The sequence below is a fragment of the Littorina saxatilis genome, linkage group LG11 (genome assembly GCF_037325665.1).
Source record: "Littorina saxatilis isolate snail1 linkage group LG11, US_GU_Lsax_2.0, whole genome shotgun sequence".
Classification (NCBI taxonomy): domain Eukaryota; kingdom Metazoa; phylum Mollusca; class Gastropoda; order Littorinimorpha; family Littorinidae; genus Littorina; species Littorina saxatilis.
In genome coordinates, this window is record NC_090255.1 from 18,319,494 (window position 1) to 18,333,618 (window position 14,125).

At 41.4% G+C, this 14,125-nt stretch overlaps 1 protein-coding gene across 1 annotated transcript in view; it reads left to right on the forward strand.

Annotated features, from left to right (window-relative positions):
* Positions 1–2,170: 2,170 nt before the first annotated feature.
* The window catches only part of LOC138979921 (beta-1,3-galactosyltransferase 5-like), a 34,753-nt gene continuing 22,798 nt past the window's right edge, over positions 2,171–14,125 (forward strand). Inside the window, exon 1 of the mRNA XM_070352696.1 lies at positions 2,171–2,330. The gene's annotated coding sequence lies outside the window, so the exon portion shown is untranslated. The remainder of the gene's footprint in view (positions 2,331–14,125) is intronic.

The following is a 14,125-nucleotide window of genomic DNA, read 5'->3' on the forward strand; positions in this document are numbered from 1 at the left end:
CATGTCTTGAGTAGCCTAGGGTGAATGTTATCTGGTCCCTGTGCTTTGTTTGGCTTCAGTTTGGAGAAAACAGCCCTCACCTCTTCCTCACTAACCCTCAACCCATCATCAGGCTGGACTCTCTCTAGCTCTTCAAATACCTCCTGCATCTGACTGTCAGGCTTGTCAAATCTTGCATAGAAACCATTCAGTTCATTAGCAAGACTGACTGGATCACCACCCTGAGAGATGGTTGTGGCTTTTTTCTTTTTTATTATTACTCAGCTGCACTGCGGTGATTATATATATCAACGGTGTGCTTTTATCACAGCATCTTGGCATTATACACTCGGATGAATACTCTGTACCGCATGCGGAAGTTTACAAATACTAAAAACCATTGTCATCATTTTCACGAGTTTTCATTCACAAGCACCTGGGAAATAAATCTCATGTTCCCCAGGCAATAAATCCCCGGTTACCATAGTTGCAGGAAGCAGGTTATACATGGATAATCAAAAGCAAACCCAATAGAAACGCTCGGGGATTCTTCGGCTCTTTTCATTGGTGTTTCCCCAGACCTAAACAGACGACACGACACTGCTTTGCAAAGTTCCAAAAACGAACTGGCAAACTGGCAAAAGTAAACAAAAAACAAAACTACTTCATGAAAGGTCATACATTCATCAAAAACAAATGAAACCTGGCGATATGTTTTGTCTTCTTACAGAGTCATGGAGTGCGTGTATCTGTGTTTCGATACACAGACGTTCGGAGAAACACGAACGTCAAGTTCAAGTAAAACGACCCCTGACACACACATTTTGACCCGTGCACAAGACGTTATATCAATAAACGAAGCACAAATAAGAAACAATAATAAAAGCAAAGAAAATAGCAACAAGATATGCAAACATCTAACTAAGCCGAGCAAGCAGAATGACAGGTCTAAGGAAAAACAAAGAGGTACTGAGTCGGAAACAAGATCGCGATTCTTTCCTTCGCTGCGGCACGACATAAATCTTCTTTGACTTTGACCAAACGTAGCTTCCACATTCGATCACTCAGTTTATTAATATTTACAACAGAAAGCCGAGGGGTGGAATACCGAGATGAACCTACAGAACTGTGCATCCTCAAACCTGACATATTCATCCCAACATTTAATGAACTCAAAAACACAGAAAGTTGCTTTCACACGCCAGCTTTGATTGCCAGTGGTTATCAAACCGGGACTCGTGTGGTTATCCAGGGCCGGACCCAGGGGGGGGGGTTCCAGGGGTTCCGGAACCCCACCCCTGGAAAAAGCATGTACCTTGCTTTGAGTGGGTTTTTTTGTTTTTGTTTTTTTAAATAAATTTTGTGTGTGTCTCTAACAAATTTTATTCAATGTGAAATCCGATGAGAAAAAAGTACCCCCCCCCCCCCACAATGCTGCTCTTAACCCTCAAAACAAGGCCCAGAATGCACCAGATTGCACAGATTTGAACCGTTTTTCAAAACTTTTCCGGGGGATCATGCCCCCGGACCCCCCTAGTTGCGCTTGTGGCTTCGCCACTTCGCTGATTTGCCCCCCCAAAACTTGAAGGAGGAACCCCCCTCCTTACAACTCATTTGGTCCGGCCCTGTTATCAGAACGGAACCCGTGTTTCAAAGCATGGCTCCCTGGGTTGATTGTGCACTAATTTTCTCACTACCAAAATGATGAAAAAAACGATGTTTGGTGGTTTGTTGACAGACCAGCTTTTTTGTCGGTCCGACAAAAAAGCTGGTCTGTCAACAACCCATCAAACATCTTATAATGTTACAAAAATAATGTTCGTGACATCATTAATCAAGAAGTAGGGGGTGGGCGTTTGCTGGGTAGTAGGCCTATGCCCTATTGATAGCTTTGGGCCCAAAGTAAGGGGTGGGCGTTTACTCGATACTGGGCGTATACAAGGTAGTTTACGGTACTACTTAATGCTATACTTGTGTTAAAGTGCATTTTAAACTGACTTAGAAAGCTTACACATACACGGTTGGTACACATTCCGGCGACGTCAAACAACCAGGTTCACGTTCGTGTCATAGCATTCACCCCCATCGCACACACATGCGCGCGTGGTGCTTGAACACACACACTCAAAAGTAGGCGGAGTTTTGCACGGAGAGATTGAAAAAGGACGACGGTCGTTGCGCCAAGGGAAGGTTGCCGCGTACCTTGTAAATACGGTGCACCTTTGCAAGTCACTGTGAGGGAATGAGACATTTACCTCACTGGGTAGCTTTGCTGGATGGGATAGCAATCTCTGGGTCTGGGTATGCATGCACAGCACAGTTTCCTCGTGCGATGCCGTGTGTTTGTGCAGGTAGGATTTGGTTTTCTGTTTCTGCGTTTGTCTTTCAGAATGTCAAAAAGACATTGGTTTTTTAAGTTTCTTTTTCGTTTGTTTTTTACTGTCTGTCTCTTTCTCTCTTTTGTTTTGTTTTTTGTTTGTCTCTCTGTCTCTGTCTCTGTCTGTCTCACTCTCTCTGTCTGTCTGTCTCACTCCTTCACTCTATCTATCTCTCTCTCTCTTTTTCTTTCTCTCTCTCTCTCTCTCTCTCTCTCTCTCTCTCTCTCTCTCTCTCTCTCTCTCTCTCTCTCTCTCTCTCTCTCTCTCTCTTTGTTTGTTTACCTTCAGTCGTTACTAGCAGTCAGGGTCCGGCTTCCCCCAGAGCCCAAAGAAATTTGATCCAAAAACCATCTGACAGGTGTTTTCTGAATTCTATATTAAAGTGCCGCGTATAAAAGAAGAAAAAAAATGAAAAACTAAAAAAAAACCTTTTGGAGGACATGAGTTACCGCCCTTGCTAAATCCTTAATTAAAACTGAGCTTGAGGGCGTTTTAATTTATTTTGTTATGACCTGAAAAGCGTTTGAGGACATGTGCTACCCGCTCAGAGTGTCACAATAAATCAAATTCCTGCTAACATGGTTATTATGATATGAGTTAACCCCTTTTATTACGAAAGTTCTAGGTAATTGAGCAGTAGGTTTAACTTCATCACTTTTCACCCTTGTTAGTTCTGAGAGCAATAAATACTACGATAAACGTCATCTTCTTTAATGTCCGGGCGTTCTTTTTAAGAATATAATTATACATCTATTCTAAAAATGTAAGCAACCTTTTTCTAATCACATGCACTATCATTTTAAATGGCACGACCATCAGTTCTGTTCCCGCAGTCATGTTTGTGAGTTATCGCCAAAGCTAAAAGAAAATGTCCCGGAAAATAGGCGCAAAAGCAGTAACTTCTTTCGGAATATCTTGGCATCTCATTTTGATGGACTTTTCATACACGAACACCGCTAAAACAACCTTCAAAACAGTTTAGTTTGGATACAGGGCGTTGTTTACTGCTGGGGTGAGTCTGAATCTAGCAGGCAAGCACCTAAGACAAAAAATAGTCTTGGGGGTTCATTTACCGTCATCTCCGTTACCGGCTTTTTCCAGCAAATGAGCAAGAATAAATGCTCCAAATTGTGATATGGTTTTCGCCCACCGGAGCATACTACGAAAAAAAACCAACATCGGCATATACAACTAGAAATTGAACTACTGACATCCCATCGTAATAATATAGATGACAGTGTCAAGGTTTTGTTTAAGCTTTCCATTGGGTGTGATTCCTGCTCGTTGACTTCACACAACACAGCTCAGCACACATAGCACAGACATAATTATGGGCGCAGTAGTTTCAGCTTTCTCGAGGAGACCTCAGCGAACTAAAAAATAAAGTGCATCTACTTATCTTCGTCTACCGGTATTTATTACAGAGGGTTGCGGATAAAACGACCAGATACTCAATAGACAACGGAGACAAAGGAGACGTCATTTTTCTCGTCTAAGACTTACGGTATCGCATAACATCCCGTTTGCTGATACGGTTCGTCGTCCGGGCAGGAGGGGGCAGGGGGTGGGGGAGGGGGTGGGGTGGGGTGGGGGGGGGGGGGGGGCTGGGTGCAGTGGGGAACTCACCGACAGTCTGAGATGAGAAAAATGACGTCATCTTTCTTTGGTACTGAGTACTCGGTCGATATCCCCGCAAGCTCTGTACCAGCTTTCGCTCGCAGTTCAATATTTAAAAAAAACCTCGTGTAAATTTGGTACGACACAGCAAGCCATGTAGTATTCTCTATGTCTCTGTTTTCCCGTCAAACCAACTGAGCTACACCCGTTTGTTCTTTTAAACAAAGGTGGTTAATTTATATTCAGAATTCATTCTTATCATACTGACATAATACAGTTCACTTTTGTTTTAATTTGCCAAGTTGTACCTGTTACTCATTTTCGTAAATGTTATGTCATAATGATAAGCGCACCAGCACATTGTGTGTAAAAAATGTTAGTGTCTCGGATGTTTAGTTTTTTGTCCATTTGAACTTGTTTAAGTTATTAACAAGTCGCGTAAGGCGAAAATACAACATTTAGTCAAGTAGCTGTCGAACTCACAGAATGAAACTGAACGCAATGCAACGCAGCAAGACCGTATACTCGTAGCATCGTCAGTCCACCGCGCACGGCAAAGGCAGTGAAATTGACAAGAAGAGCGGGGTAGTAGTTGCGCTGAGAAGGATAGCACGCTTTTCTGTACCACTCTTCGTTTTAACTTTCTGAGCGTGTTTTTAATCCAAACATATCATATCTATATGTTTTTGGAATCAGGAACCGACAAGGAATAAGATGAAAGTGTTTTTAAATTGATTTGGACAATTTAATTTTGATAATAATTTTTATATTTTTAATTTTCAGAGCTTGTTTTTAATCCAAATATAACATATGTATATGTTTTTGGAATCAAAAAATGATGGGGAATAAGATGAATGTAAATATGGATCGTTTTATAAAAACAATATTTGTTTTACAATTTTCAGATATTTAATGACCAAAGTTATTAATTAATTTTTAAGCCACCAAGCTGAAATGCAATACCGTAGTCCGGGCTTCGTCGAAGATTACTTGACCAAAATTTCAACCAATTTGGTTGAAAAATGAGAGCGTGACAGTTCCGCCTCAACTTTCACGAAAAGCCGGATATGACGTCATAAAAGACATTTATCGAAAAAATGAAAAATAAACGTCTGGGGAGTTCATACCCAGGAACTCTCATGTCAAATGTCAGAAAGATCGGTCCAGTAGTTTAGTCTGAATCGCTCTATACACACACACACAGACACACAGACACACATACACCACGACCCTCGATCGTCTCGATTCCCCCCTCCACGTTAAAACATTTAGTCAAAACTTGACTAAATGTAAAAATGAACGGCAGAACACAGCAACTGACGTAGATTTGGATCGTGGGTGGCACTCGAACTTCCCAGTAGTAGTATAGTAAGGGGGATCTCATGCCTTTTTGAAGACGCCATTTTGAGGACGCATCTTGAGGACGCAATCTTGAAACGTCTTGAAACATCTTACGTTTTGAGACCATGTCTTGGAACGTCTTACATCTTCGTCTTCGTTCACATCTTTGTCTTAACACCATCTTGAAACGTCTTACGTCTTGAGACCATGTCTTAGAACATCTTAAAACGTCTTGAAACGTCTTACGTTCAAATCTTCGTCTTGACGCCATCTTGAAACGTCTTACGTCTCCATCTTTGTTTAAATCTTCGTCTTGAAACGTCTTACGTCTTGAGTTTTGTTTAAATCTTCGTCTTGACACCATCTTGAAACGTCTTACGTCACCATCTTCGTCTTATAACATCTTACGGTCTAATCTTTGTCTTGACGCCATCTTGAAACGTCTTACGTCTCCATCTCTATCTTGACGCCATCTTGAAACGTCTTACGTCTTTATCTTTGTACAGATTGTGCAATCTTTGCCTCTAGCTCTCATTTTCTTTGTTTTTAAAATTATTTATTTCGTTGTCGAGGGTATAAAATAAGGAACCTAAGGAAGTGTATGTCGACTTACAGCAATGGATCCACGATGGAAACATCCTTTTACCTGTGTCTTGACGCCGTCTTGAAACGTCTTACGTTTCCGTCTTGAACCACCCCTTATCCCGTGTCTTACGTCTCCATCTTCGTATACCATTTTGTCTTTGTCATTATCAATGTACACAGTTTTGTCTTTCCACTGACCACACCATACACTCAGAGGATAGCTGGTGGTGGTGGGAGGGTGTGGGGTCGATTGCATCAGACGATCAGTACACAATGTGTTCTACATATGACAGGTCGGTATAAACTGGTCATCAAACCATGATGCAAGAGTTATTGTTGAATAAGAAGTTCCAACTGATTGTGCATACACCAACAACTTTAGTGGCACAAGCTGATGACAGATTTAAAACTCTAAGCCTAGGAGATAATGAATGAGGTGGGGGACAGCAAAACAAAACAAGAAAAAAGGGTTGATCAGAGATCAACAGCGCCAAAACATGTTGTAGAACATGGTGGGGGGGGGGGGGGGATTCGTTGTGTGTGCGACTTTGAAAACGTAGAATGGAACTCCGCATAAAAGAACGTTCCAACGTAAAATCAAACTAACTCCTTTATACCATATTTTGCCATGTTTAGGCACGGTCATGAAAGGGGTTCCAATGGTGCAGCCATAGTCAGCTATTTTTTGAGTATTCACAAACACACGCCACATCCCTTAGATCATTGGTGACCCGAAGAAAGCAGTTAGAGCTGGGTTCAAGGCCATGCCTAATCAGGAAAGCTTCCGCGGCATTGACAATTTCGGAGGTGTAATTTGATGACACCTCAGTTTTGGAGAAAAGGTAAATGTCCGACCATTTTACCTATAGACTCGAAACTTTGTAGAATGGTCGTGGACGAACTAAAGTTCATGCACAACAGCTATCAAAATATTTGTTAAATTCAAATGACTAAAAAAATAACCCCTTCGTTGTAAAGTTTCACTTGCGCAATATGCGCAAATTTAATCAATGATATGAACGCATTCATCCAAGGGAAATGTCCTGATCCTGCCTGCAATTGCTGTTTTGAAGGCATTGATTGTCTACTGTTGATTAATGTATACTATGTCATTTGAATTACCCCAATCCACTCATATACAGAAAAATGAACGACTGAAACGGGAATCAAAGGTGGGAGCAGCAATGCAACTTCAATCACGGTATCATCAGTGGAAGAAAAGTGACTAAAAAGGAGGAAGCACCAATCCACACATAATCACAGTAACATGTAACACAAGGTGACTTGGATGAAGCAGCCACCCAACTAATGTATTATGACAATGAGCAATCTGCACATAACATAAAACCATCAAAGCGATGTTCCTTAAAATAAAATGGTATCCAGGTCACTTGGGTTCAGTTATGTCATAGCATAAAACAGCTCACTGCTCCCATGAATTGTTCTGAGCCTTGCAATGATAAGTAAAGCAATGAGAGCAGATCTGATGCAGTGCACTGTCAATCATTGGCCGGCTGAAATATACTGCAATCTTGATGCAAATTACCATGTAATTTTCTTGGTGATATGGTCATCACTGCAGGCAGTAAAAGATCACCCAACGTTTTGCAATGAAGAACAATGAAGTTATTAGTCGAACAAAAAATAAACAGACGAATAAAGATTGAAAATTGTCAAATGCAATGGGGCTGGATCTCCCTGTTGAAGAACTTTGAGCAAAAGACCACAAATGAGCTAACAAAGAATACTGTACGAAAGTACGAAATGTTACATGCACTGCAAGATCTCCCTGTTGAGAAACTTTGAGTAAAAGATACCCATTTTATTGCAAAGAAGACATACAGAGTAACATGTATATGAACAGAGTGCAAAGAATTCAAACAAAGAAGACCCGACATTTTTAAAATTATGTCAAATGCAGAGTGGCGGAAAATGTGTTTCGTGAGGAACTTACAGCACACACAAACACAACTATTTGCAAAGTGTAAAAACAACACGAAGAGAGTGAGAAGAACGAGTAACAATTAAAAACATTGCAAGAAATAACAAAATGTCATATGCAGTGACGATTCTGCTGCGGAACTTTTAGTTTTAGTAACAAGTTACGAAGTTTCTGTAAATAGTTAACACGGTGTTCAAACAACATGAACAAAATGAGAAAAAGAGCAAAATAAATGCAATGGTGACAGTTCTTCGCGTACAGAAATGTTCAGTGTGTCGGTGACCAAAACAAGGAATTCTTGTGAAACCTAGACATATTGCATAACACCAGCGGCGGAGCACGCAAGAATAATGGTTCGATATGAAGACTCGACAGAGTAAACCCTATCATTATCTCCAGAGCGCTTCCAGTAGAGGCTGCCCGCGCCCGTTCACTGATACAAAAAGGTACCAAGTGTCGGTGTCTAACTGTCCCTCTCAGCGGGAGAGTTGCTTTGTCATAACCCCCTCCGTCCACCTCTGTTGTTTCAATGCCGGGGTGAGGTCAACGGTCAATCACAGCCCACCCCAGTCGCGAGACACTCAGCTGGTCGTGGGCTTTGCTTTGCTTAATCCGAATGTTGTACTCCGATGTAAGTAGACATAATGATAAAGAAAATTTGCTGATTCAAATCAGCAGGTTCCCAGACGTTCCTTCATGTAATTTTTAGGTGAATGGTCAAAGTGGTTTCTTGTACACACTCAGTCATCTTGCACAACAATGCAACACAAAGGAACTTAGTCGATAAATATCGACAGGGGGCCGACAAATGGTTTAAATGTGAAATGTGTGTATATGGGTGTGGGTCTGAAACAAACAAACAAACCATGTGAACCCCAAAGTCATGCGCCCACACGAACACACACACACACACACCCACGCGCGGGCGCTGTAGAACACACACATAATATAGTAAATACTTCAACACAGTGTGCGTATAATGTTGTATTTGTTTAGTTTAACTTTCAAAGAAACCACAAAAAAGAAATCAACATGAACAACTTCAGAGCTCTTACTTTGATTACAAACTGCATGATTTGGATAAAAGTTGATCGGTTTGATCTAATGCTGATTTCAGTTTTTTTTCAGCGGCATAAGTCAGTGCTTCGTCTCGTATCGAAAACAAAAGCAGACGACAAATTTAGTCAGTTGGAGTTGTCTCCCGTACTCCTGTAGCATGCACTGATCTAAAAATAATCCACTATTCAGTTTAGATCAGTGCGCTGCACCGAGACGGTTCGGGAATTCCCAACAAAAGAAAAGATCCACAAAATATAGTCCCGGTCCCCGCGCGCACTGCTCGGCGCCACGGCCAATGACCGATTTCTGTGGCTTCACCACCGCGGCACTCCAAAAGTAGTAGTCCGCGTAATGCAAGCGTCTGTTCTTGAAAATTTCCCACTGATCTAAAAATAAAACCAGTGCAATTTCCTCGGTCGGGCTTTGCCACAGAAACTCACGGTTTAGTAAAATGTACAATGTATATATTTTCTGATTTGTGCGCAAAAGCTTTTTTTCTGTTTTCTTTTTATTAACATAACAATGTTTAATGTCACTGTTTGTTTAAAAGACCATGGTCACATTTGTAAAAAAATGTTAGATTAGAAAATAAATAACATTTTGGTTCATGATTTTTCCTACACCTGTGCTGAAAATAAGAAATAAAAATGTTGGTATATAAGTCACTCAAATACAGGTAAGTATGCATGGCTCGGTTTGAGTTTGTTGCGGTTGACCCTAAACAATTCGATCTCTGATGTTTTTGTTAAACAATTTTGTAATTCACAACTTCCTGTGTTACACAAACTCAGTGATGACCAATTTTACCTCCACCCCCTATAGGGTGACGGATTTCACAACTTTCTACAGATGAACAACAATGTTGCCTTCACACCTCCCATAGGGTGACGGATGTCACAACTTTCTGTGTACACAAACTGATGACGACATAAGCGCATGCGCAAACGCCTGCCGACACCCATAAGCTTTCAGCTATACATACATGTGAGCCAACGCCAGCGTAATACCAGGGCTCATGGCTCTAGAATAAACAACACATGGAAAAAGTGGAAGGTTGCTGGGGTCGATTGCATCAGGCTATACGGGTACCAAGGGTATCAAACTTATGACAGTTCGGGGTGCAAGCTGTAATTATCAAATACGCACAGAGAGCAAACGTTCAGAGAGAGAGAGATCGAGAAAGAGAGAGAGAGAGAGAGAGAGAGAGAGAGAGAGAGAGAGAGAGAGAGAGAGAGAGAGATGACAGTGGATTATTACTTTACAGGCCATTGGCCCCTGGAAAGGGGTAATATTATTATTCAGTGACTACTTTACCTAAAGCTTGCAGCGTGGAAAAACACCATAATATGGTGTGATGAATAAGACCGGTACATAGCTGCATTCTGCTCCTGTTATAGCACACGGCGGGTACAACGTGTCCCCAATGTGCAGCAAAGCAGAACGACACAAGGGTCCGGGTAGGATATTGTACCTGTCATCATGGCCTGCCTTTTATGACAGCCAGTGTTGTGTAGACTTGTTTTCTCTGAGCCTCAGTGTACTTGTCATGCATCATGGATTACCTTTTTGCCCACCAGTGTTGTGCAGACTTGTTTTCTCTGAGCGTCAGCCTACCTGTCCTACCCCTGTTGTTATTCAACCCCACCCCAACCCCCACCCCACCCCCCCACACATACATACATACACACACACACACCTTGGATTATCTCTTTTATAAACAGAGAGATTGCGAGAGACAGAGATAGACAGACAGACAGAGACAGTCAGTCAGCGAGACATTGAGACAGACAGTGAAACAGAAAGGGGGGAGGGGAGGGGAGAGATCGAGAGAGACAAAGACAGAGACGGTTGGGTAGTTATTGTTGTTTAACGTCCCTTTAGCCATTCTGGCGATACCGGACTGGGACAGAGGCAGACAGACAGACAGATAGAGGTAGACAAATAGAAACATAAAGAGAGAGAGACCCAGTTTTTGTTCTGCGTAAATGTTTCAGTTTTCAAAACACATACATAATTGCATTTCTGCCGAGTAAGGTCCTCGGCTGAGTTCATCGCGATCTGGATGTGCAGTTACATGAGACGAACAAGAGTCCGGGTAAGCTTGCTCCTTTCAAAAAGGCCAGCCTGTTTTCACGGCCTGTGTTTGCTTCGAACGTCAGCGTGCTCGTGATTATAGCAAGTCGTGACTCAATCAGAGACTATAGAGTATACATTATAGTCTCTGACTCAATTAACCGGGTTACAGAAATGTGAAAGACAGCAGCTTTTGTCCGACGTAAACGTATCAACTTACACACAAATACATATTTGTATCTGTATTTGTGCTAACCCAAGTACGCTCAACCCCCAACCACCACGATCCCACGGTGACTTATTCGCGACCCGTATGTGCAGTAGAGTGAGACGTCTCGAGGATCCGGGTACACGTATCGCGTGACCGTGATGAGTCCTTTATCTTCACGCCGGAAAAATAGATACATCGTGTTTTGTTGGCGTAACACAAAATATACGGTTCGCATTAGCTCGCGAGAAAAACTTGAGATGGGTGGCTCTATATTTGTTGCTCAGAGAGGCGCTAAACAGCATCGTATCTCTTATATCGATTAACGTGCACAAATAGTTCTGTTATTCCACCTCGGAATCTTGCCGTAATAAGGGAGAGAGAGAGAGAGAGAGAGAGAGAGAGAGAGAGAGAGAGAGAGAGAGAGAGAGAGAGAGAGAGAGAGAGAGACTGAGAGAGAGAGAGAGAGAGAGAGAGAGAGAGAGAGAGAGAGAGAGAGAGAGAGAGAGAGCTTTCTGAACAAGAAAGAAGCAACTGAAAAGAAATAAGAAAAGCATCGATCGATCAAGATTCTTTAAAGTCAGCTTGGTCACAAGAATCTGGTTTAAGTTGCTGTATTTTACAGTTTTCCTTACATGATAACTTCTTAGCTCCGTGTAATTGACAACACATTTCAGTTTCGAGGTGCTGGGACGACACCAAATTGACTAAATGCCTTAGTTACCTATTTAACCGGGAACTATTTCGTTAAACGATTTATTCCTGACATATTTTCTCAGGCTTTACTGACCATGACTTTTGAATTCAGTATGTATTTGTACTTGATTAAAACACACAAAAATAACGACGGTTAGTTCGTGAAAAGAGACTGACTTGAATGTCTTGAATCATGTTTGCATAACTACAGCGATGCAGCGAATACTGCCTAAGAAAATTTGATTTAATTTTAATCTATACAATTTTCTGCGGTGTTTTTATGGTCATTTAAAAAGGATGTTCACAAACAAACATATTTTTTCATCCAGTTACTTTTTGCAGCACTGTCAGCCGGACACAGCCGACAGCAGCCGCTATACGCGAACTTCCTTGTGCGGCAGGGAGTGGCTCTTTTCCCGCGCTGAGCTGGCCGGTCTCAATTTCGCACCGCAGCGCTAAGAAGGATGACGCGTCTCTGTATACTCTATAGTCTCTGACTCAATTAACCGGGTTACAGAAATGTGAAAGACAGCAGCTTTTGTCCGACGTAAACGTATCAACTTACACACAAATACATATTTGTATCTGTATTTGTGCTAACCCAAGTACGCTCAACCCCCAACCACCACGATCCCACGCCGGTGACTTATTCGCGACCCGTATGTGCAGTAGAGTGAGACGTCTCGAGGATCTTCTTTTCCAGAAACTGACTGCAATAGTGTCAGTTTGATAAGCGTCTACCATTAATTTACGAAACTGCCTGGGTTTAAATGTACTTATTTTTTGATAATCCATTACCTTCATAGCTTGTATTCCATTATCATTCATCTTCAAAAAAAGGGATGCTATTGCTGTGCGAATTGCCCCATATTCAAATAGTCTTGTTGGTTTATGCCCAACTCTTTCACAAATCCTGTGAAATGGTAAAAACATATTATTCTCGTATAAATCCTTCACATAGCATATATCAGATGTAACCCAATCACGTAGAAACATTGTCTTGCCACGATAAGCAATTAGAGAGTTATTCCATAGGCATAAATTCTCCAGCTGGGTCATTTTTTTCACGCATGGTAATATCTTTTCATGGTTGTCAAGCCAACATTCTAAAACGCTTTTCCAGAACTTGTTTGTAATCAACCCCAACCCTTTAAATAAGGCTGGTTTGACGTTTGCTTGAAAGCAGCATAGATTTTTTCCGAGTTTGGAGAACATACTGAGTGGAATACTTTTCCAAGCTTCTTCGTTTGGTTGCAGTAATTTCGAAAACCATCCAAGTACAAAGGATTTTTGAAAGTCACCCAAGTCAATCATATTTAGGCCACCTTTACTTGTTTCCTGGCACATAACTTTTCGTTTTACCTTTCATAGGCTTTTGTGTTTGAAAATCTTTTTTTCCAAATGAATCTGAAAAAACATTGAGTTCAGTTTACATATGATCTTTTCGGGTATAATCAAAGCTTGCAAAGCATGTGTTAATTGAGGGATCAAAAGTGATTTTACAAGGCAAATCTTTCCCATTATACTGCAGTTTCTCTTAGACCACTTAATCATTGTGCTCTGAATATGATTAATTTTTTCCGTCCAGTTTTCTTTGATTTCCGAGGCTTCTAAATTATTACTAAAATATATACCAAGAATTTTGACTTTTGATTTCCATCTGAAGCCACATGGCTGCTCCTCAGAGTACTTCTGTGAACCCAACCACATGGCCTCCGATTTTAGTCTGTTCACAGCCAGTCCTGAGAACTTGGAGAAATATGACACCAATGTCAGAGCATTTTGCACATCATCAGTGCCTTTCAGAAAAAGCGTAATATCATCAGCGTACAAGATCATTTTCAATAGTCTTTCTTGATTAGTACTATTGACTGATGGCAAGAATACCCCTTTAACTGTCTGATCTGCCCTCATCTTGACTGCCAGCAGCTCTAAGGCGAGCACGAAGGCCATTGGTGAGAATGAGCAGCCTTGTCGAATTCCAGCGTTCATTTCTATAGGCTCTGACAACCACCCCATATAATTTACACAACTTACTGTTTCGTTCATGAGCGTAGTGACCCATCTAACAAAAGTGTTACCAAAATTGAAGCGTTTAAAGGCATACATTATGTATTCTTTTGATATTGTGTCGAAAGCAGCTTTGTAGTCTAGAGCTAGGAGTAGCCCTGGTTTGTTCGTTTGTTTGAGATGTGTAATTATATCATCAATCATTCTAACTGCTGTGCTACTATTTCTGCCTTTCAT